We start from the raw sequence: 25,230 nt of genomic DNA, 5'->3' as shown, positions 1-25,230 counted from the left end.
GTTTTTCTTATATATATACACATTGTCTTAGAGCACTTTGTATCTCGTTAGTTATCCAAAGCCTAGGTGCATATTAAATAGCTAAATTAGGCAGATCAGATCTATCCAGTGCACACTCTGTAAGACAAGTTTTCTACATATGCAAACCATCCTCAAACCTCTTTTCTGTATTTGTAAATTACACATTGACTTTTGTTTCTTGAGTATGAGTGACCCAAACTGCACACAGTACAGTTAACTTGGATCTCACCTATGATATCTTGACCCCATCTCACACTTTTCATACAGCTATAGTAATTAATCTGATTTTAAAACAAAAAACAATGACACAGACACCGAAATATCATTTTTTTTTCATCCAAAAAGAAACTTGGCACTTATAGAATGATCCCCAAAGAGGATAAATGCTAGTAAAATAAATCAGTGAATGAAAAGAGCCTCTCTGAAAGAGTCTCATTGGTTTAGATGAAAGAGTCTTAATGGTGCATCTTCCCACTTCAGGCCATTTCACTTACTTTGCCATAAGAGTCCTTTCCCTCATAGTATGTTTGAACCTCTCCATTTATACAACATATATATTTCAATGATGTATTGCATCAAAAATATATTTTGTTCATCTTTTAAATCAAATTTAGAACAATTTGTATGGACATATTCTTTCCTTTAAACATCTACAGTGTAGATGCTATCAGATAAAAAATATTTTATACTCCCTCTATATTTAATATAATATATTGAAAAGTTTTGAGTATGTTTCATCTGGTGTGTTTCCAGCATCTGTTCCACCATGTGATGAGTTGTGTCCCAAAAATATCAGTTTCTTTGTGAGCTCTTCTTGAAATTCCATGACCTCTTTGTTACTTGTGCCCTTTCAATTTCTTTCTCTTTGTTCCTTTGCTTCCTTACATTCGAGTCACAAAATCACCAATTATATTGGAAAACCATGAAAAACAAACCCTGTTTTTTAAATACCCCAAAATGCACCACCTTTAATTTACAGATCTTTTCTTTTCCCATCTGCTCCCTCCTGCCTTTTTTTTTGCTTAGGTAGCCATTTAGCCCTGTGATACAGTACTGTCATTGCTATCAACATGCCATGGGCTGTGTGTCAATTCAGAAGGGCCTCAAGATAGAAGCTTGTTAGGTTTGTTTCGTCTGAAGAGTTTTGACTTCCCTGAAACTGCTTTACTTGGTATGGCTATGACAGCAGTGGCCAGTTGACTATGATTACTTGGTTTTACTTGTCTTCGTCTCTGTATTGTGCTGTCATAATGGTACTATCATGATGTAGGATAGAGAAATACAGGCTTGGGATGCTAACAACGGCTTTGAGAAATTGAGACCCAGGAGGTAGCTTAGTAGAATACAGGCATGGAATAGTACAAGAGTAAAGGGGACAGGCTTGTCAGTGGCAACTCCATGGCTATAAGCTGTTCGCCAATAGTCAGTTAAAGAAAAGCAGGACTACAGCTAGAGAAAAACAAATTTTAGTAGTAAGAAAGAGAACAAAGAATATTTAACATGCAAACGACACTAAATATGATACATTTTCATGTAACATGGAGCTGCATATCAATGCAGAAAAAAGTTATAACAGTGTGATAGCAAACACTTTTAGAAGACCATAAATGGATCTAAAACATGAAGTGAAGAACATCAACGCCTGCATCATATTCCTCCTAGCAAAGTACAACAGATGCTGACACCTTTCCATGAAACCTCCCACCACCATCACCAGAAGGAAATGACCACAGGACTAGAGGAGCAGTGAAAGGGCATGCGAAACATCAGGAAGAGGGTTAGAAAATTAGTGTGCATAACAATTTTAATTGTATTATTACTGCTATTGAAAATTATTCTGCATAGAAGTGTCCTTTCTTTTTTCTGTGATAACTAGGTCTCAACTAATAATAATTATTGGCTTAGATTGTTAAGACTTCACTTATGCTAGCAATAAATTCTTAGCTTTACATATAAGGTGTGTACTTATAGGAACCCGTATAAAACGTTTTTTATCAGTAGTATTGTAGCGTGTCATTGTTCCTTTGAACAATTGTTCCTTTGTTCTCTGATAACTCACTTGCACGACTAGTGAATCTGACAGAAGTAAATGAGATACTCTTTCTTTGCCCATTTAGAAGAACACAATGCAGGAGGGGCAAAGACTAGGTTCCTTTAAGGCTTAGCAATTCTGTATGTAGCAGCTAACATCTGTGACAAAGCCAATATAGCAACAACGCAGAATGCTGCAGCCAGACAGTATTTTTTTCAAGAGTTCAAGCTGTTTTAGAACAAAAATACTCTCCCTGTCTTACTGAGTGACATGAATAGTTTCACAGATCCTTTCCTCTTGGCCTCTCTGGATCAGTAGCCTACGTGCAATTCTCTAAAAAGAAAAATTATGTACCCCTTCTTTAATTTTAGGAGTTCTATTAGAATAGAAGGATCTCTCCTGAGTGAGGTAGACAGTCACAAAGTCCCTTGCTTCTTTGGTGGGATTCTTATGAACAGATGTGGATATTCACAGAGCAGATCACTACGTCTGAGTTAGTCCTCAGTATGCTCTGTAAACATGAATCTCTATTAAATATTGACAGTGGAATTTAAGACAAGAAATTAATTGCATTTTACCAAATATGTTGAAAAGAGGTCACATGCACCATTCCATAAAAGTTCCTGACCCTCTCCGTTGATTAAAAAAGGAACAAAGGATGACAGGGTGAGACTGCAGATACACATTGCACAAATCTCACAGTAGGTGAGATGAATGGTTATTGATGACGGTTATTCAGTTCCACAACACCAACAAACATTATTAATCTGAATCCTTTGTGTAAATGAAGCATTTACGTAGATATTCACTCCACGATTAACATAGAAATAGTAAATCGAGTGACCATTACAAATGTTTCTTAATAATTAGCCTATTCTCACATTTTTCTCATTAAAACACAAGTGTAATAACATGGTTCTTATAAGCAGATTCAAATTAAATTATTTTTACTGACCTCCACAGACTTATTCATGATACACCACGTTATAACTGAAGACAAACTTAAGAAACATAATGCAATATAAGGAAATATAGAGAAGTGTGCTGTGGTTTCAGACAGAATAATAGACATGAGCATTAGATAAGTATTCTTTAATACTTTTTGACACATGAAAAACTGTTTATTTGAAAAATTTGTTTCATTTTCAAGCACATTCATATAATCTCCACGTTTATTTTTAAAAGCTTTTATTTTTCCCTCAAGTCTAATTGGTTTATCAATAATAAAAGTCCTGATTATCAATAATAATACTTTCTACATTTTTTTTTTCACACTTCGATGTTGCACACGCTATATTTGGTGCAGTTCAAACATACTGGTGATACAGGAGAAAAAAATGTAAGTATTAGGTTTGAATTATCTACAACTATTTAAAAACCTTGCTATCACCTGGTTTACAGGTCTGTTGCATATATCTGTAACATACTAACTTTTGCTGTGATTTGATTTAGCATATGGTTTGTTACTGCAAGTCTCCTTATTTTTTATGCCACAAGATAGCACATGGTTCCTTACAGTCTTCATAAGGTGAAACAGAGTTCCCTTTGTAATGTATTCTCGGTGCAATCATATACTTATTATTCAGTGAGAAACAAAAAGCATACATAACACAGAAACTTGGTTTTAGAATGAATTGTGAACTGTGATATTACAGAGACACCTCACTGTTCAATAAACTCTAAATCTTTGAATAGGTAAATGAAACAGCAGAAAAGCCATTCACAGAATCACAGAATCATCTAGGTTGGAAGAGACTTCCAAGATCACCTGGTCCAACCTCTGACCTAATACTAACAAGTCCTACACTAAACCATATCACTAGGCTCTAAATCTAAACGTCTTTTAAAGATCTCCAAGGATGGCGACTCAACCACTTCCCTGGGCAGCCCATTCCAATGCCTAACAACCCTTTCAGTAAAGAAGTTCTTCCTGATATCCAACCTAAACCTTCCCTGGCACAACTTTAGCCCGTTTCCCCTCGTCCTGTCACCAGGCACGTGGGAGAACAGACCAACCCCCACCTCCCTACAGCCTCCTTTAAGGTACCTGTAGAGAGCGATAAGGTCGCCCCTGAGCCTCCTCTTCTCCAGGCTGAACAAGCCCAGCTCCCTCAGCCGCTCCTCGTAAGACTTGTTCTCCAGACCCCTCACCAGCTTCGTTGCCCTTCTCTGGACTCTCTCGAGCACCTCCATGTCCTTCCTGTAGCGAGGGGCCCAAAACTGAACACAGCACTCGAGGTGCGGCCTCACCAGAGCCGAGTACAGGGGGATAATCACTTCCCTAGACCTGCTGGCCACACTGCTTCTTATACAAGCAATATACTGTTTAAACAGTTTATAAACTGTTTGAACAGTTTATACTGTTTATTATACAAGCCATGCGCACGCTGAACCTGGAACTGCTCTAATATATATAGCTTTTTAAATATACTATAACTTTTTAAAAATATAACTTTTTTTTTTTTTTCCCCAGGCTGAAGGTTTTTTTCTTCCTTTCCCAGGGGAATAATGGTGACGAGTTTCTTCTCTAGCAATTACAAATTGCTAATCATGTGTCATATCCTGTTTCTGTGGCTATCTGCACAAGAAGTAATATCACATCTTTGTGAGGTGGCAGGATGCTGCCTTATATGTGCAATGGGTGATATTGCCTGAACTTTGTGAGGCACTATCCCTTTCCCCATCAAAAATATTGTGCTACTACCATACTCTGTGACCCTGTTAAATATGTGGGCCAGTGTGATTTTGGTTTCCTCTCTCTCATTAACATGCCCCTGCAGGTGACCCAGACTCCCAAAGGGGACTCAGGACCAGGAAGAGTAGGCTGCAGGCTGGCAGAATGTAGAATGTGTTAAAGCCACCATTGTTCTAATCTTTTTTGGCATTTTGGTGAAAAGAGGAGAAAGAACATCAGAAGGGAAATGGGAGTGCAGCTCCTCTCCTATCCCTGCACCTGCCTGGAGTAGAAAGCCAGCGCAAGCAACACAGTCCTGGTTCTGTTTTTTGCCTTCACTGGGGGGACCTCAGGATCCTATCACACAACAGAACGATCAAACTGATTCCAAAAAGCTGTGTAAGAATATAAAGTCAGTTCTTGCAAGATCAAAGGCAATGAGAAGTTTTCCCACTGAATTCAATGGCAGCGGGATCAAGTCTGTACAGATAGGTCGCCAACACGAGAGGCTACTAAGCTATATTTGTGACTGTTATAACCTCTTCAGGCAAATGACTTCAGTGGGTTTTTAAAGAAAGAGGTATATAACCAGTCCTTCAAAACCAAGTAACAATTTAAGGCATTTTACAAAGGTTATCGTCATCACCTACAAATAGGCAATACACAGAGAATAATCCTGTGGATTAAATACCATCTCTTTGGCAACTGATCCCTTTTAATGGTTTTATGGAGTTATGGAGTTTTATGGAGTTAATAAAATTATTACACATTTTAAACAAAATCAAATAGCGTATGTGGAAATGAAGAGGAGGAAAGTGGCGTGGGCTGACAGAGAATAAGCTCTGTTTACAAAAACAACAAACACATGACAAGAGACATAGAGGTGAAGTTCAGGAATAAGAAATGGAAGACTGTATAAGGCAGTGCTGTTGTAATTACAGAGATAAGGAAATGGAAGGAACAAGGAGCTTCTCCTAAGACAAGAAGTTATCACATAAAAATGACATCACGGCTCGTGTTTTTCCTATCTTCCTCCCTGGAGATAGCAAACACAGCCTGGGAGTGGAAAAGAATGAGATTACTACATCTAATGTATCATCATTTCTAACGAAGCTGTTACAGTGCTGAACAGTGCTGTTACAACATGCAGCCATGGCACTTATCCTGCTACTGCTTTCTTCACGGGACTTGCAGAGCAAAACTCCAGAGCTTCCTTCAGTTACATATATATATATTCAGTGTCTTCTGTCTTTGGTAGAGGTGAAATTCAACCCTGTGCATATTTTATGTGCCTTGTAATAATACCCACTCTTTCATTACAGAAGAGGCATTCTTTTGCCCTGCTATGGCACTTCTTTGAGACTGCAGCTGGATGATGTGTCACTGGGACTTCCCTTTGTTTCCTCTATGAACTACATGCTACCGACAGATGCTGGATTGGCAGCCCCACAGAAACAGATACTCCAGGCCACCAGCCTGCACAAGTGGTGATAGTTCAAGTGTCTGGCTTCTGTATGGCACCTATCACTTTGCTGCTAGACCACACAGGTTAATCAGCAGCTGTCAAATAGCACTATTCAAGCATTTCTTCTGAGCTGGGGTGGTAACTCACCTGCTTCATATCATGGGAGTACAGCCAAAGCTGATACAAGATTTCAGTTCTTTCTTTTTTTTTTTTTCTTTTTCTTTTCTTTTCTTTTCTTTTCTTTTCTTTTCTTTTCTTTTCTTTTCTTTTCTTTTCTTTTCTTTTCTTTTCTTTTCTTTTCTTTTCTTTTCTTTTCTTTTCTTTTCTTTTCTTTTCTTTTCTTTTCTTTTCTTTTCTTTTCTTTTCTTTTCTTTTCTTTTCTTTTCTTTTCTTTTCTTTTTTCTTTTCTTTTCTTTTTTCTTTTTTCTTTAGGGAAGAAGAGCTTCACTCCTTAACACTGGTCTGCACCTCTGCCTGCCTCTTTAGGGATGCCCTTCTGACAGTCTGAAGACTGTCCTTCCTGAAAAGGAGAGGAGCAGGGTGAAAGTGGGATGATTATAAACCGTTGGAGACAGCAGAGTTATCTAGCTCATTCTGATCTTCACACTGCTGCCACCAGTACTCAGATTTGGTAATGTTAAAGTTGCTCAGGCATCTTTGTGCTATATTGCAGTCAGTCCTGAATATTTGGATTCATTTGTCAAAGGCAAATGTGATAGAGAAGTCCATGAAGTATAAAGAAAAACATCAGCCAATAACTGTACATATTAGTCATTTTGGTGGCTGCATTATAGTAGTGGGTATATGTGCTGGGTCTGTCTGGGATGGAGTCACCTTTCCCTGCAGCAGCCCACACAGTGCTGTGCTCTACACTTGTAGCTGGAACAGCAGTGGTATCACACCAGTGTTGTGTCTGCTGCTGAGCAGTGCTGGCACAGCATCAGGACTCCCTCCAAGCCCCCAAGAGCCAGCAGGCTGGGGGTGGGCAACTGAAGGGGAGGGGACATTGCCAGGGCAGCTTACCTAAACCAACCAAAGGGATATTCCATAACACATGATGTCACACTCAGCAATAAAAGGGGGCTCTCGTGGGGGAGGGGGCTGTCCTCCCAAATAACCACTATGTGTTTTGAGGCCCTGCTTCCCAGGACATGGCCGAACATTGCTCATTGATGGGAAGTAGAGAATAACTTTTTTTTTTACCCTTTCTCTCAGTGCTACACATGGCCTTGTTTTTTTTGTTTTGTTTTTCCCCCATTCCCTTTCCCTTTAATTAAATCATTCTGATCTCAAACCTCAAGCTCTTTGTGTCCTATTTTCTCCCCCTTCCTCTTTGAGGAGGGAGGAGTGAGAGAGCTGCCATGGTGGAACTCGGCTGCCCACCTGAGTAAAACCACCACAGTCCGTTTTGGCACCCAACGTGGGGCTCGAGGGTTGAGATAACAGTAGAATTGATTAAAGTATTTACAACTAACATACTTGCTAGTCACAATGTTCAGTTTGCTGTTAATATTTTTCTGTGTGACTATGTTGTATGTAATCTGTCCTCTGTTCTCTTTTCTCCTCTATATCCGATCAGAGAACATGTTAAAATCAGTGTTTGGTTTCTTTATCACACTGTGCTGTAACACACTGGCCTTCAGTTTTGTCTGGTACTCAGGCCCTGCATTGTTATCATTCTGGTCTCCCGGAGATTATCTTTTTGGAAATATTAAGAATTACACTGCCTTCTTCTTCTCCTCTAGAAGTCAATTTGTGAATAATATCGGGAGTGGTGCCTTCTTCTCTCCCTGTGGGCTAATTGCAGCAGCCTTCAAGTATCTTGAATACCCTTGGTCGGCTGTCATCCTCCTATTATTAGTTCTAGTGTTTCTTTTCCTCCCTAAGGTCAAAAAATTCATTAAGATTATCATCCAAGAACCTGCCCTGAGACAACGTAGTTGTGGGTGGCAATGTGTGTGGGAGGATATGGGCAGGTACCTGTCACAGTTTTCTCCTCCAATGTTTTTTCACTTCACCCTTGAACAAGTGCGAAATGCAAAAAAAACTGGTAGAATGTTTGAAAGGCGTATGTCCTGACCCTGGCAATACCAGAGAACTCCACCAGCTTGCTGCACTCTGCTGGGGTCTGGCTTATGCCTATCAAATGGCAATTAGCACTGCCCGGCACCCTCAAGGGGATGGGGACGTTTTTGAACTTGATGACCAGATAACAGACACTGTGACCATTCCAGAGGACCTACCATCCGTGGTATCAGTCGCCCCCATAGTCAAGACAAAACAATGGAAACGTAAGTCAGCTCGTTTAGTAAGGGAAAAAGCTCCTCCTGAGGAGGAGGGAGAAGAGGAAAAGGCAGGCAGCTCTAAAGCAGCAGCATCACAACAACATCAGGGAGAAGAGACGGAAATCATAAATGAATCAGAAACCACCCGATCCCTATCCTTGAGTGAGTTGCAAGAAATACGAAAGGATTTCAGTCGTCATCCAGGTGAGCACATCTTCACCTGGCTGCTTCGATGCTGGGACACTGGGGCCGAGAGCCAACAACTAGAAGGCAATGAAGCCAAGCAGCTGGGGTCCCTCTCTAGAGAAAGGATCATTGACAGAGTAATTGGGAGAGAGGCACAGGTTCTCAGCCTCTGGAGGCGACTCCTGGCAGCTGTGAAAGAAAGGTATCCCTGTTAGCGTACATGAAAACACATAATCCACAAAGTGATTATATGAAGGTGCTTTATTAGGCGCCGTAAGTTAGGGGCATGCCTGCCCAAATCTAACTTTGTCCGATTTGTTCACTCAGTTCTCTTTTATCTCCTAAAATACTACATATGCATTAAGTTTCACAACACATCTATGCATATTCATTTCCTAGCTCCACCTAGCCCCGCTTCGTATGCTAATTATCTTATCAGTCCTTCTGCGCTTGCGTATTACTCTCTGGTGGTCGTCCGGGTGGTCGTTGGGATGAAGTAAGATGTCTTCATCAGAGTTGAACTTTTTAACCTTTTCTTCTTACGCATGCTCTCTGAGCCCTCGGTCTCAGTCCAAACCGCAAGGTTGGTTTGATCCAGTTCCCAGGGTCCAAGATGCCCCAGTTATCTAGATGTCTTGCAAATTGAGCATTCTTTTAGTCCTCCTTACTCCTCATCATGAATCGGTGCATTCTCTCATGCTATCCTTGCACATATATTTTGTATCTTCCAAGCGCAGCCCCGGAACAGTACATCGCAAATGTAACACATATTAAGCAATATTGTATTATTTCATCTTCTATTACCAACATCCCCACAAGGATGATACTGTATATCAAGTAGGCAAGTGGATCACCATGGAGAAAGGTCTCCAGCAACTGAGGGAATTAGCTGTGCTGGAGATGATTTATAGTAATTTGAACCATGAACAGACACCTAAAGACCCTGATGAAGTCCAATGCACAACATCCATGTGGCAGAAGTTTGTACAGGCTGCACCCCTATCACATGCCAGCACGCTGGTAAACAAATTGGGATGAGGGGATGGGGCCAACAGTGGATACTGTGTCCAACCAGCTTCATAAATATGAAGAAAATCTCTCTGCCCCAGTACGGGCCAGCATTTCAGCAGTGGAGAAACTGTCCCAATGGTTAGAAGAACACATAACTCCCTCCTCACCTAGATGGAAGAATCTTTCAGCCATTAAGTGCCAGCATTCTCCGGCTCAAGCAAGGGAGAATCCAGGACACACAACATGGAGCACCTTCTAGTTTTATTTACGTGACTATGGGGAAGATATGAGGAAGTGGGATGGTGAACCGACCTCGACCCTAGCTGCTCAGTTACATGAACAGTAGAAAGATACAGCAGCAAGAAAAGAGACCCCTAGGAGGATTGCTGTCCCAGTATCTGTTGGGCAGTCCCCCAGAGGCAGTAGAAGGGCTAGTATTACTCCTGACCCTGACAAAGAGACCTCTGCTTCACATTTGGAAGAACTAATTGACAGATGCTCCAACCAGGACTAGTGGGGCCCTGCCTCTGGCCAGGTAGAGGAGAGGGACAATCGGATCTACTGGACTGTGTGGGTTCGATGGCCTGGCACACCAGAACTGCAGAAATATAAAGCTCTAGTGGACACAGGCACACAGTGTACCCTAATGCCATCAGGCCACCAAGGGGCAGAACCCATCTGTACCTCTGGAGTGACAGGGGGATCCCAAGAGCTAACTGTATTGGAAGCTGAAGTGAGTCTAACTGGGAATGAGTGGCAAAAGCACCCCATTGTGACTGGCCCAGAGGCTCCATGTATCCTCGGCACAGACTACCTCAAGAGAGGGTACTTCAAGGATCCAAAAGGGTACCGGTGGGCTTTTGACATAGCTGCCTTGAGTACAGAGAAGATTAAGCAGCTGTCTACCCTGCCTGGTCTCTCAGAAAACCCTTCTGCTGTAGGATTGCTGAGGATTGAAGAACTGCAAGTGCCAATTGCGACTACAACTATGCACTGGCGGCAATATCGCACCAACCGAGATTCCCTGATGCCCATCCATGAATTGGTTCATCATCTGGAGAGCCAAGGAGTGATCAGCAAGACTCAGTATACCAATCACATCTCTCAGATTTTTATTCTCATTATTTATCATTTCAAACTAGTAAATTCTCACCGTTGGCTTAAATGCAGGACCAGTGCAGGACCTTGCACTTTAAACTATTCACTGTCACACCAAGAAGCTTAAAATAGTACGAGAGTGGTTGGATTAGGCCAGTATTTTATTACGTTCTTTCTACTCTAAGACTTCCTCTTTAAGCAGCTGTGTTTAGGTCTTGCCTCACTTCTGGGTACATGAAGCAATCTCTGAAAACTTGAACTAAATCTAAGTCTAATTTGTCCAAAATGCAGTACTGATTTTGTTTGCACAGAAAATACTTTATTAGCAGAACTTAAAGGCAAAAATAATACAGAGATGACATAAGAGGAATATGTACCCATCTACTCTAATAATGGCATTCGTTTTATCAAACTTTAGTCATTTAAGTCTGAGCTAGTTGTGTGGGTTCCCTATACAACCGCCAGAGAGACGCTGGCACCTCTCCAAGACAATGTATCACTCATGTTTTAGGCACTTATTTTAGGATCCAGTGAAGTGTTTCCTATCAGTGCCTGCTTCTTCCTTTCCATGGATTATCAAATGGAACCATAAGCATACAGTTAAAATCAGGTGAAACGAGCCTTTCTTCACTGTGTATCTTAAAATTCAAAACAATATTCCCGTCAGTGACTGAAATGGCTGGGTACATGAAGGATGACATACTGCACTTTTCTGAAAATTACACATAGATGTTAGCACTTTTCTGACCATAAGAGGATTTCATACATGGATGTTCCTGTGTCCATTTGACCACTAGCTCTAATATAACTCAATGTTCCAGTATAACACAGCAGTAGGGCTATTCATTAAGAAACAAAAATGATGAGGCTTTGGTACTTGGATTTATCACCCACTGAGAAGAAAATGGACAACAGAGCAGTCAACTGGGATGTCAGAAGATTGTTTAAAAGAACCACACTCCCTAAATCAGGTCATTACTGACATGCCATGAAACAAATTTCAGCACTGATGGAAAAATGGAGGATGTTTGAAACTTTTTTTTTTTTCCAGAAGCGTGTGTTTTCCAGAAAGTTCCTTACAAGCCATTGCTGTAATTTCAAACAGGAACACGAGTAAGTTTTGGAATTCTGATTTCCTACAAGAGAGAGATCTGATAAACTGATGTTGAAAATGGTCTTTTGAGATTGGAAATTGCCTCTGGCCAATCCTACATTACCACCTGTCCTTATATCAGACCATTCCTGTTTTGTAACACCTCGCACTGAAAAAATATGGACTTTTAGCAGACTGGTGGGGCTAAACGATGCTATTTTTTTTTGTGCTTGTTTGTCACACATGGTCATGAAGAGAGATTGGGAGTTTCTGAGAACAGGAGGAGCTCTGGAACACTCATCTCCCAGCCTGTAGCACTGCTTGGGGTTGTTGCACCCCAGATGCAGGACCCGGCACTTGGCCTTGTTGAACTTCATACAGTTGGCCTCAGCCCATCGGTCCAGTCTATCCAGATCCTCCTGCAGAGCCTTCCCACCCTCGAGCAGATCGACACACACACCTAACTTGGTGTCGTCTGCAAACTTACTGAGGGTGCACTCAATCCCCTCATCCACATCATCTATAAAAATATTAAAGAGAACTGGCCCTAGTACTGAGCCCTGGGGGACTCCACCAGTGACCGGCCTCCAACTGGATTTAACTCCATTCACCACGACTCTTTGGGCCCAGCTACCCAGCCAGTTTCTAACCCAACGAAGCATACACCAGTCCAAGCCAAGAGCAGCCAGTTTCCTGAGGAGAATGTTGTGGGGAACGGTGTCAAAAGCCTTACTGAGGTCAAGGTAAACCACATCCACAGCCTTTCCCTCATCCACCAAGCGCATCACTTTGTCGTAGAAGGAGATCAGGTTCGTCAAGGAGGACCTGCCTTTCATAAACCCATGCTGACTTGGCCTGATCGCCTGGTTGCCCTGCAAGTGCCATGTGATGACACTCAAGGTAATCTGCTCCATGAGCTTCCCTGGCACTGAGGTCAAACTAACAGGCCAATAGTTTCCCGGGTGTACCTTCCGGCCCTTCTTGTAGATGGGCATCACGTCCATTGCTAGCCGCCAGTCGGCTGGGACCTACCCTGACAACCAGGACTGCCGATAAATGATGGAAAGCAGCTTGGCCAGCTCCTCCGCCAGTTCTCTCAGTACCCTCGGGTGGATCCCATCCGGCCCCATCGACTTGTGTACATCCAAGTGCTGTAGCAGGTCGGCAACCATTTCCTCGTGGATTGTGAGGGTCACATCCCGCTCCCCATCCCCTTCCACCAGCTCAGGGTACTGGGTATGTAGAGAACAACTGGTCTTGCCACTGAAGACTGAGGCAAAGAAGGCATTAAGCACCTCAGCCTTTTCCTTATCTCTCATCACTAAGTTTTCCCCCGCATCCAGTAAAGGATGGAGATTCTCCTTAGTCCTCCTTTTCGTGTTAATGTATTTATAAAAACATTTTCTGTTATCTTCAACAGCAGTAGCCAGATTGAGCTCCAGATGAGCTTTGGCCTCTCTAAGTTTGGCCCTACACATCCTTACAACATCCTTATAATCCTTCTGAGTGGCCTGCCCTCTTTTCCAAAGGTCATAAACTCTCTTTTTTTTCCTAAGCTCTAGCCACAACTCTCTGTTCAGCCAGGCCGGTCTTCTTCCATGCTGGCTCATCTTTGGGCACGTGGGGACAGACCACTCCTGAGCCTTTAAGATTTCCTTCTTGAGTACTGCCCAGCCTTCCTGGACTCCTCTGCCATTCAGAACTGCCTCCCAAGGGACTCTGCCACCCAGTGTCTTGAACAGCTCAAAGTCTGCCCTCCAGAAGTCCAAGACAGCAGTTTTACTGACCCCCCTCCTGACTTCACCAAGAATAGAGAACTCTACCATTTCGTGGTCACTCTGCCCAATACAGCTCCCGACCACCACATCTCCCATCAGTCCTTCTCTGTTTGTGAACAGAAGGTCCAGTGGGGCACCTCTCCTGGTAGGCTCACTAACCAGCTGCATCAGGAAACTATCTTCCACGCTCTCCAGAAACCTCCTAGACTGCTTCCTCTGAGCTGTATTGCATTTCCAGGATATGCCTGGGAAGTTGAAGTCTCCCACGAGGACAAGAGCTGACGATTTTGCAACTTTTGCCAGCTGCCTGTAGAATTCCTCATCTGTCTCCTCATCCTGGTTTGGCGGTCTGTAATTAACCCCCACCAGGATGCTTGCCTTGTTGGCCTTCCCGACAATCCTAACCCATAGGGACTCAACCTTATCATTCCCAGTCTCAGCCTCGAGTTCCACAACATCAAAACACTCTCTAATATAGAGAGCCACACCACCACCCCTTCTGTGCTGCCTGTCCCTTCTGAAGAGCCTATAGCCAGTCATTGCAGCACTCCAGTCATGAGAGTGGTCTCACCACGTTTCAGTGATGGCAACCAAGTCATAGCCTGCCTGCTGTATGATGGCTTCCAGCTCCTCCTGTTTGTTGCCCATGCTGCGTGCATTAGTGTAGATGCACTTCAGCTGAGCCATTGCCTGTTCCCCAGACCCTGACATTGTTCCCCCTGGCACACCTCTAACGAGCCTTATTTCATCCCCATCCCCCTTCCTACCTAGATTAAAGCCCTCTCAATGAGCCCTGCCAGTTCCTGCGCTATTGTCCCTTTCCCCTTAGAGACAGATGGGACCCATCTGCAGTTAGCAGGTTGGGTGCTGAGTAAAGCACCCCGTGGTCAAAAAAAAATAAAAAATAAAAAAATTCTGTGTTAGCACCAGCCTCTGAGCCACCTGTTTATCAGGTGGGTTTTCTGGGTCCTCTCTGTACCCCTCCTTGCCACTGTAGGGATGGAGGAAAGCATGACCTGTACTCCCGCTCCATCTACTAATTGTCCCAGTCCCCTAAAGTCCCGTTTGATAGCCTTCAGGCTTCTCTCTCCAGTATCATCTCCACCAGTCTGGACTATCAAAAGAGGATAGTAGTCAGAGGGGTGAACCAGGTTAGGAAGCTTTCTGGCAATGTCCCTGACCCTGGTCCCAGGGAGGCAGCAGACTTCCCTACGGGTAGGGTCAGGTTGACAAATAGGGCCCTCTGTTCCCCTGAGAAGGGAGTCGCCTACAAAAATCACCCTTCTTTCTTTCTTAGTGGAGGCAGTCCTGAGGCGTGGAGTCGACTTCCTCGCCCTAGGCATCCTCCTGGATAGACTTTTCACCTCATCCTCACCCACCAGTCTCTCAAGCTCCAGGGCCTCAAACCTGTTGAGTATGGGCACCTGTAGAGTCTGGGCTGGTAGGGAGGGGGGTTGCCTGCAATGCTGAGCAGGGACCCGTTTCCATTCCTCCTCATCTCCTAGATTCCCTCCCTCTGCTTGATGGGGCAGGGGTTCACCACTGTTTGGGGTGGCTCACCCCAGTGCCTTTCTTTCAGGCCTTGCAGGGAGTTGCTCCATCTGTTTGTCTCCCACCCACACTCCCTGATGGCCCTCAACCTCTCCACCTCCTCCTTGAGCTCTGCCACTAGGCTGAGCAGGTCATCCACCTGCTCACACCTCACACACATGATGTCTCTGCCACCCTCAGAGGGCAGCAACAGGCTCAGGCACTCCGTGCACCCAGAGACCTGAACTGCCGCATTTTTGAGCAGGCACTCAGTCTGGGTGGCAACGGACTTTCTAGAAAGAGCTCTCCGTCTAGTGTTGACCATGGTGGTTTACCTATAGGTAGGCAGCTGGTGGATGAGTTGTTCTCGTGCGCGGGGCAGAACGCTCTGTCCTGCCTGAGCGAACTGCCGCGAAAACTGCCGCACCATGTCCTGTTCGCCCGTCCTGTTCACTGCGCTCCTGGTCGCTCGCGCTCTCTAGGGACTGCTTTTTACTGATGGAGTGAAAGAATTACATCTGTAATACTGTATGTTTTGTGTGAAGCATTCTCTGCAGAGAAAAGGCTTCTTTATCCCTCTCTCGAAGCTCATGTGAGGACTGCCACAATAACAAGCAGTTTTTCAGCTACTTTTATTTTGGCAAGACAAAATGGCTGAAGGCCACAGCTGTTGATTTATTCAAATCCCTAAGCAAACCATTAGGCTGTTGAACCCTGAAGATGAGATTTCTTTGTGCTAGATGTTAATATAAGGAAATTGCAAGCAGTGCCTGCCGAAGGAACTTAATACAAATGCAAAATGCCAAATATACCTGAAAGGGAAGAAGGGAAGCAGCTGCTTATTAGAGGGAAAAAAAAAAAAGTGAAAAGCACAGCTTGCTTTTTTTAAATTTTTTTCCCCACTTTTTAAGTACAGTGTGATGCACTACCACCAAACTGTGGAGACGGAAACTCCCCTTGTATTTAAATAAAAAAGAATATCTTTGAAACTACATGAATGGTTATACACATGGTTACACTGTTTATGACTATGTGTCCATCTGTAATGGTTTTTATCAGGATGACTGGAGATGGAGACTCTCCAGAAACTCCCTGCTGTTTGCAGCTTTGTATTAATTGGTTGCAATTGCCCAATATAAATGAATCAAATACTCCCAAGAGATATGGAAGAAAAATGTAATAGCTACCATCAGGGTAACTAGTCTTTGAGTTTACTGTTATAATGGCCTTATGGCAGAAGCATGATTAATTGTTGTCTATACTTAGCCTGAATTTCAAGTATACCCTTGCCCTAATTCTCTTCCTTCAAGATTTCACAGTTACAAGTACTTTACTTCATACCCGTTAAACAGAAGTGACATTTCTTAATTCAGAATTTTAAAAGTATTTAGTACCTGGACAAGCTGTCATCTATAAAAATGCTTTAGTCACTTTGTTGGAAGCATTCTTGCACCAACAAATTGAGGCCACAAAACTGAAACTTGTCCAGGCTCCCTGCCTTGTGCTTAGCTTAGCAAAGTGGAGCAAGGCATAGGAATATTTGCCGTGAAGCAAAGGAACAAGACAGTAAAAAGCAGTACTTACTAGTCAAGACTAGAACTGATTATAGAGAAGAGAATGGGATTGACTCACAACATTAATAATAATGGAGGAAATAGGTTAAAAGAAGTTAAATTTGAAAGCGAGGACAGAAGAATTTGTTTACACCTTCTGATGTTCCTCAGCCTTTTTCAACTAAGAATTTGACCAATAACCAACAAACCATTTTTGTGGTGTAGCCACAACAATTTCCACTTAAAGACAATTAGAAGATGGATAATCTTCCAGTGGTCATATTACTTCCTCCAGTTCAGTTGCTTGCTTGTTCAGCGTGTGATGATGTGGTCGCATATAGCTCACAAAGCCATTTTCAATTATTTTCCAGACCAGTTCCTGAGTTCTTATAGATCATCAGCTGAAGGGGTGAAAGACACGGACTCCCGATGGCTCTAGAACAGGAGACCTTAATTGCCATTTTTCTCCACTACATATACTTTCCCCATAGCCCCATGCACTGTCCACGCACCTGAATCCGTCATACAGTTGGTTAGAGACCCTCAGACGCGCGCCTCGAGCCAGCCAGCAATTGGCCACTGCCCAAAGCTCATCTTTAACACTGTAGCCAAGTTAATTTATCTTGACCTTGCTCAAGATTTTGTCTCTACTGCTTATTTCCTCATTATCTCTAATTCAGGGATGTGTGAAACAGGGCAATGCAACCTGCAAATTCCTTTCCCACAAGCTGCCTGCCTCTTCCACTTCCTCTTCCCTTCCTTGAAAGGGTGCCTTGGGGTGCAGCTGCCCCAGCAGCCTGGCTCAGCCCCAGCACAGCCAGCAGCTGCCGAGTTTCACTTTAAGTCACTGCATCAGATAACAGCCTGACTTCGAGGAAAGCAGAAATTCTCTCCCTGTTGTGCAACCTGGAAACTGCAACCAGTGCAGAGGCTCGGGGCTCTATAAAGAGTGGGGTCAGAGCTGGGCTGAGGCTGTGCAGGAGCTGGGCTGAGAGGCTGCCGGAGCTGGGCTGAGGCTGTGCAGGCGCTGCAGAGCACCAGGGAGGGCAGGTGGGTCCCTGCTGACATGCGCTGGGCAGGGCAGGGGCCACACGCGGAGCCCCCTCGGCCTCCTGCTCGCTGTTTCACCCATCCCCTGCTGGGCTGCGAGATGCCAGGAGGGCAGCAGGGCTTTTCGCACAGGGGAAATGGGCTCTGCTCGGGGGCGCAGGAATGAGGAGCAGCTCCCTCCGGTCAGGCTGCTGCAGGAGGTGGGGGGCTGTGCTGCAAGGGCTGCCCTGGAGGGCAGGGAGGATCTGGGAGCAGGGACAGCAGCAGGCAGGGAAGCAGGAGGCCCCCCGGGACAGCCCAATACCCTGCAGAGGTGCGAAGCCCAGTGGTGGGGCTGGATGGGGAAGTGATTGCTGCTGCTGCAGGAGCCAGCCCTGCAGAGCCAGTGCAGCCACAAGCCCAGCTGGGCTGGAGCTGGTTTTTCTCTCACATGGGGCAGCTGCTGGGCAATGGGGAGCAGCAAACAAACTCCTTACGTTGCTTTCCTATGTGCAGCTTTCTGATCCTTCCTAAACTCTCTTTACCTCAACCCATGAGCTTGTCTTGCTTGTGTGTCTCCACTTCTCTCCCCGTCCTGTTGGTGGGGAGCGGGTGAGCTGCTGCTGGGTGCTCCTTGTTGGCCGGGGCCAACCCAGCACAGGGGTCCTCTCCCTGCCTTGGGGGCTGCAGCATCACCCACAGCAGGCAGAGGCACGGTCGGGATGGAGTAATTTTTTTCCTTGTAGCTGGTATGGGCTGTGGTTTTGATTTAGGATGAGAATGATGCTGACAGCACCAATGTGTTAGTTGTTGTGGAGCAGTGCTTGCACAGAGCCAAGGACTTTCCTGCTCCTCACGCTGCCCTGGCAGCGAGGAGCCCAGGGTGCACAAGGAGCCAGGAGGGGACAGAACCAGGACAGCTGACCCCAAGGAACCAAAGGGATGTCCCATCCCAGAGGGCATCCTGCTCAGCAATTATATCTAGGGGAGTTGGCTGGGCTGGGGGACGGCCGCTGCTAAAGCAAGGGTTAGGCTTCAGTCAGTGGTTGGTGACCAATTGCACTGTGTATCACTTGCTTTGGATAGTCATTGGTTTATTATTATTATTACCATCATCATCATTATCCCTTCCTTTTCTGTCCTATTAAACCGTCTTCTTCTCAACCCACAAGTTTTTAGCACTTCATAGTATCCTAGAATGGTTTGGATTGGAAGGGACTGTGGTGGTATTATTCTGCTGGGCAGCTGAGCTCCACCACAACTGCTCTATCGCTCCCCCTCCTCATAGGAAAACTGGGAGAAAATGCAATGAAAAGGGCTCATGGATTGAGATAAGGACAGGGAGATCACTCAACGATTATTGTAATGGGAAAACAGACTCAGCGTAGTGTGATTAGAGAAATTTATTACCTATAACTAACAAGCTAAAGCTCTGAGAAACAAATAAACAAAAACACAACAAACAAACAAAAAAGACAACTTCCTCCCCCCAAGCAGCACAGAGGAACCAGGAATGGGGGCTGCGGTCAGTCCCTGACACATTGTCTCTGCCGTTCCTTCTCGGTCCCTCTCTGCCCCTGCTCCACGTGGGGTCCCTCCCACGGGATGCCGTCCTTCCCGAATTGAGCCTGCGGGGGCTGCCCACAGGCAGCAGCTCTTCAAGAACTGCTCCCACATGGCTCCGTCCCACAGGGTGCATCCCCCAGGAGCAAACTGCTCCAGCACGGGTCCCCCACGAGCAGCAGCTCCCCCCAGACCCCTGCTCCTGCGTGGGCTCCTCTCCACGGGCTGCAGCTCTGGCCTGGGGCCTGCTCCTGCGGGGGCTCTCCATGGGCCGCAGCCTCCTCCAGGCCACATCCACCTGCTCCACCGGGGGCTCCTCCACGGGCTGCAGCGTGGAGATCTGCTCCGTGTGGGACCCGTGGGCTGCAGGGGGACAGCCTGCTCCACCAGGGGCCTCTCCCCAGGCCGCAGGGGAACTGCTGCTGCGTGCCTGGAGCACCTCCTGCCTCCTGCTGCACTGGCCTATGGAGGCTGCAGGGCCCTCCCTTATCTAACATGGGGCAGCTTCTGGATTCTTCTCACAGAGGCCACCCCTGCAGACCCCTGCTAACAAAATCTTGCCATGTAAACCCAATATGGGGACCTTAAAGCTCATCCAGTTCCAACCCTCCTGCCATGGGCCGGGACACCTCCCACCAGCCCAAGTTGCCCAAAGCCCCATCCAGCCTGGCCTTGAACACCACCGGGGACAGGGCTTCCACAGCTCCTCGGGGCAGCCTGCACCAAGGCCTCGCCACCCTCGGAGGGAAAGATTTCCTCCTTGTACATAATCTAAACCTACCCTAAGTAGTTTAAACTCATTCCCCCTTGTTCCATCACCCCACTCCCTGACAGAGTCCCTCCCCAGCTCTCCTGCAGCCCCCTTTAGGTACTGGCAGGCCGCTGTAAGATCTCCCCGGAGCCTTCTCTTCTCCAGGCTGAACAACCCCAGCTCCCTCAGTTGGAGCCCTGGTCTCCCTCAGGAGAGGTGCTCCAGCCCCTGGATCATCTCTGTGGCCTCCTCTGGACTTGTTCTAATTCTTCCGTGTCCTTCTGGTGCTGGGGGCCCCAGAGCTGAGCGCAGGGCTCCAGGTGGGGTCTCACGAGAGCAGAGCAGAGGGGGACAATCCCCGCCCTCGTCCTGCTGGCCACGCTGCTTTTGGTGCAGCCCAGGGTACGGATGGCTTTCTGGGCTGCAAGCGCACATTGCTGGTTCACATTGAGCTTCTTGTCAACCAGCATCTCCAGGTCCTTCTCCTCAGGGCTACTCTCGATCCATTCTCTGCCCAGGCCTTGCCTCCAGCATGTAGAGTGCACCTCACAGATTGTCATCACTAGACTAGCTGAGGGTGTGCTCAGTCCCAGTGTCCATGTCACTGACAAAGATGGTAAACAGTTATGGTCCCAATACTGACCCCTGAGGAACACCACTCGTCACTGGTCTCCACCTGGACAGTAATCCTTTGACCACAGCTCTTTCAGTGTGACCATCCAGCCAGTTCCTTACCCACCGAGTGGTCCCTCCGTCAAGTCTATGTCTCTGCAATGTACAGACAAGGCTATCATGGGGAATGTGAGAAAAATCTCAAATAATTTTCTTCAGACAGGATCTTCTGTGAAGCTTATTTTATTCACGATTGCAATGACGGGCGTCCTGTCAATTAGGAGAGCTTTTTAATAAACAAATCATAACTTTTTATTCCCTATTACCCGACACTTGATCACCTCCCCTGTTTCTTCATGGGCTGCGTACTACAGGTTCACAAGCTTCTCGATGTTCCTCTATGCCATATATGTACAATTTTTCTTTTTTTTTTCAACCCTTTAATTTCTCCTTTTTCCCTTTTTTTTCCCCTTTCTTATGTTTTGAGAACCTGTGATCTTTGTTTTACTGTTCCCACGCTGCTCATCCTGTTTTTCTCAAGCTTCCACCTTATTTTGGAGCAGTGAGGCCTTCTACTGTCCACTTATCTACTTAGCATTTCTCCTTATTATGACTACACAACTACCTTATACAGAAAATTAGTTCTCTACTACAAAAACACAACTTAGTTTCTCACAATTCCCCCCTCTTCTTTTCTTACTTCTATTGTTGTTTTTGCACCTCTTCACATACCGCACTCTTGAGTTTTTCCAACATTAAGGTGCAATATTCTTCTTCGGATGTCATGGGGGATGATAGATATACAATGCCATTATTATTACAATACCAACAAATACTTGTTTGAGCCAATTCTATTCAAGTAATCACGAAATTAGTTTCTGACAAATTTTTCTAAATTCCAGGAATTGTTATCTTGAGCTACTCTATGAAGGATCTTGTGTTTTGTTTTGTTTTTTTCCAAATATCTTTTAGATCAGTCAAATTCATTGCCTTTGATCTACATATATACAGCAACTAGTATTAATTACAGTGCACGCTCCTCCTTATGAGGTTATTAATAAATCTAATACTGTTTGGTTCTAGAGTACTATTTTTGAAAACTTATCTAACTTATTTTCTAGTTCTTCAATTATAGCTGAGATATTTACAATAGCTTTTTCTAATTCATTCACCCCTAACCAAGGTAAAAACCACCTTGCAAAACTGTGAAATGCTAGAGAATTTTACTAAAGGCGTATCTGGAGTCCGCTTAATTCTGCGTGTGGTCTCAAGGGGGCTTTGGCTTTGTGGGTCTTCAATAATAGTTACATTTGGAATTATTGCCTCCAGGGTGCAAGCTCCCTTCCATCCTAGGGGCAACACCTTCCTGGCTTTATTGCCGTGTAGCCAGTACCACCCCTTGCCATTCGGGACAGACCATCTGGTTACAGGATTTTCATGTTGTATCTGGTGTGCATTATGTATATTAGTATTCCCGTGGCTACCATATTCGGTACAGTATGGATTATTCCCTACTTCATGGATATTTCCACACCCAGGCTCAGTACTATTGCCCCCTGAGTTTCTATCATTGTTGTTTAAAAATGCGCCTTTGATAACACAGCATATTGTAGCCAGGATTATGTGTAGGGAGCTCAACTTCAAAATCTATTCCTTCCCAGGACTGAGTATGATTTGTCATTTTTAGAAATCTATAGAATCCAGACAGAGTTGCTGCTGGAAATAGCAATCAGGGACAAGGCCTTTTCAGTCTTTCTAGGCAACTGGGTGCAAATCCAACAATTATTTCGAGATAGAACTCAAGAGATGTTCTGTATTAGCTGGAAATGCTGATTTTTCCCTCCATCCTATCACTAATCCATTGAGAATAGGTATCACTAAGATAAACAAAAAATACATAATTTCTCTCTATATATACACCCCTATAATAATTAAGAAATAATAATTAAGATAAACAATAAACATCACAAACTAATAAGGATTCTTCTGGTAGGGATTAAATACCCCACCTTCTCCCACTTCCAGAGAGTGTTCCCTGGAAACACTCCAATTCTGTGTAATTCCATCCCTTGTACTCATTAATTCATTAAGAATTCTTCTAAGGAGAAGTTAAAGGTTTACAATAGATAGTTTTAACGGTTTTAACCTTAAAAGTCTTTGTTAATGCAGTCTCTCAGGTATCAGGGTTAACTGATGCTTTTACACAGGTATGAGTCCACCCTTTCTCAGCCGTTCTTACTGTCGTCTCAGTAGTCAGGAGCACTTGGAACAGTCCTTCCCACTCAGGTTGCAGCTTCAATTCTCTCCATGTTCGCATAAGAACCCAATCTCCTGCTCAGAATGGATGGATCAGGACTTCCAAAGGTGGGGTTTGAGCTAAGAGTCAACGGGTCCTGAGAGATGACAAAGAGGACGACAGCCCGGGTATATAGTTCTTAAGAAAAGCATCTTTTGTCTCAATTTTAGGTAATTCATTCCCTTTGTCCATGTACAGCAATCCAAATAATATTTCATATGGTGAAACTCCCACATCTTTTCTTGGTGCAGTTTGAATTTGGAGAAGTGCCAAAGGGAAGCACTTCGTTTGGGGAAGCCGAGTTTCCAGAACATAGTCAATTGCTTCTTTCCTGTCTGATCCTCCAGAAGAGGAAGGATGCCAAGGAGCGTGAAATTTCCACTTAATTCCTAGAGTTTACATTAGCCCTTGCAATATTTCTGACATAAAGAGATTTCCTTGATCAGAGTCAATATTTTCAACAATTCCATACCTGGGAGTTATTTGTTCTAAAATTACTTTAGTTACTATGTTCGCAGAAGCAGATAGGAAAGCTTCCACCCACCCTGACAAATGATCTACCAAGACTAATAACTATTTAAATCTACTTACTCTAAGGAGTTCTATAAAATCTACCTGTACATTTTGGAAGCATTGTATTCCTGGTTCTCACTCCTCTTTGGGCTGACTGAGGATAATTTTCCTATTTACCTTTTGATGTACTACACGACTCCTGCATACTCGTTCAGCCAGAGTAGATATATTCCTACACATACATATTTCCATAGCACAGCGTCACACGTTGCTTGAATTCCCCAATGACCCTCTTGATGCAAAACAATATTTACCTTATTAGCACTTTATTTAGCATTTCTCTCCCATCAGGGAGTATCTGTTTTCCTTTGGACTTCGTGACTCCTAATTCCTTAAAAACCTCTTTCTCTTAAAACTTTTTTTGTTCTTTTTAGTTTTGGGTAGGGGTAGCTCAACAATTCCCTGAATCCTCTCTGGATTTATTTTTCATTCCCTCTCAGACACTAGATGCCCTAAATATTTGACTTGTCTTTCTACAAATTTTAATTATTTTCCAGTCCTTTGAAATCCTGTTTTCCCAGAAAGTTCAATAGCTTGTTAGTGGCTTTCTTCACAACTCTTTTCTCCTGTCCTGACAATATAAGATCATCCACATATTGGAACAGTAATGTTATAAATGACTGAGTCCCAAATAGGACTGCAATCAAAGTTTACAATTTATTAAACGAATAGAGGCAAGCAAACAGCGCTGGGTGTGCCGGGAGTCTCTGCTCCACCAAGACGCCCGTTACGTAAGATGGCTGATTTTTATGCTCCTAGGCTAATACATATTCATTACTACTTCTAGAAGAGGCAGGGTTATTATAATTGGTTTCCTGAATCCGAAGTCCTCCCGGGGTGCCTGCGTATCAGTCTGTGGTGGTCTCTCGGGGGTCGTTCGGGCTGAAGGCTCGTGGTCTTCCTCCTTATTTGGTAGTATCTTGGCCGGATGTCAGAAGCTCCTGCACGTCCCGTGCAGAGTCAGCAGTATTTCTCTAAAAAATCCCTTTGTTGTCTTATTGCCTAAACCCGGGCCTCAATGTTAACCCTTCAAATCCCTTAGTGACATGAATTGCTGGACCGTTCCTTACAGTAACACCTACTCTGGAGGTTGGAATTGCTCCAAAATTTGTTCTAGAACTTGCCCAAATAAATCGGTGGCCCTGTAAACCCCTAAGGTAAAATTGTCCATCTGTATTGTTGCTTCCACCCCATTTCAGGGTCCTTCCACTCAAAGGAAAATATATCTTTGCTCTCGGGGTCTGAGAGCACCCCATTAATAACACCATTATTCCAGCCTAACAATTTACTATTTGAATGCCCAATTTCATTATCAAATCCTTTCCCAAGTTAGTCTCTGCCTCAGGTGCATACAAAAATTGCCCAGTGATCAGTCTATCCCTAGTCTCAGCTTGGTGTCCCCAAAAAGTAGCACTGTTATCCCATCCCTTCTACCCCCATCACATTTCGGGTTTCGTTAGTTAATTTAAGCCCTGACACTTTACAGACCAGCAATGACCTAGCTGCCCCAGTGTATTGGTTTCACATGGCAAGGTTCTGGTACTGGGGGGGCTGCAGTGGTAGCCCCTGTGAGCAGAATCCAGCAGCTGCCCCATGTTAGATAAGGGCCAGTTTCAGCTGGCTCCAAAGGGGCCCACAGCTGCCCAGAGCCAAGCCATGAGCAATGCAGTTTGTGCCTCT

General features: G+C 44.6%; 1 protein-coding gene across 3 annotated transcripts in view; it reads left to right on the top strand.

Moving 5' to 3' along the window:
- Window positions 1–25,230, top strand: part of LOC310897192 (interferon-induced very large GTPase 1-like) — a 70,808-nt gene that overhangs the window by 26,031 nt on the left and 19,547 nt on the right. For 2 of the 3 annotated variants that reach the window (XM_083830540.1, XM_083830541.1), the window contains exon 1: window positions 17,531–17,776. The exons of the other annotated variant lie outside the window; for it this stretch is intronic. The gene's annotated coding sequence lies outside the window, so the exon portion shown is untranslated. Of the gene's footprint in view, window positions 1–17,530; window positions 17,777–25,230 lie in introns of those variants that run through there. 3 annotated transcript variants of the gene reach the window in all.

This window comes from Anser anser, assembly GCF_964211835.1.
Source record: "Anser anser genome assembly, chromosome: 3".
Taxonomy (NCBI): Eukaryota; Metazoa; Chordata; class Aves; order Anseriformes; family Anatidae; genus Anser; species Anser anser.
The sequence above is the reverse complement of the archived record's forward strand: the minus strand, read 5'-3'. Positions and strand labels throughout refer to the sequence as shown.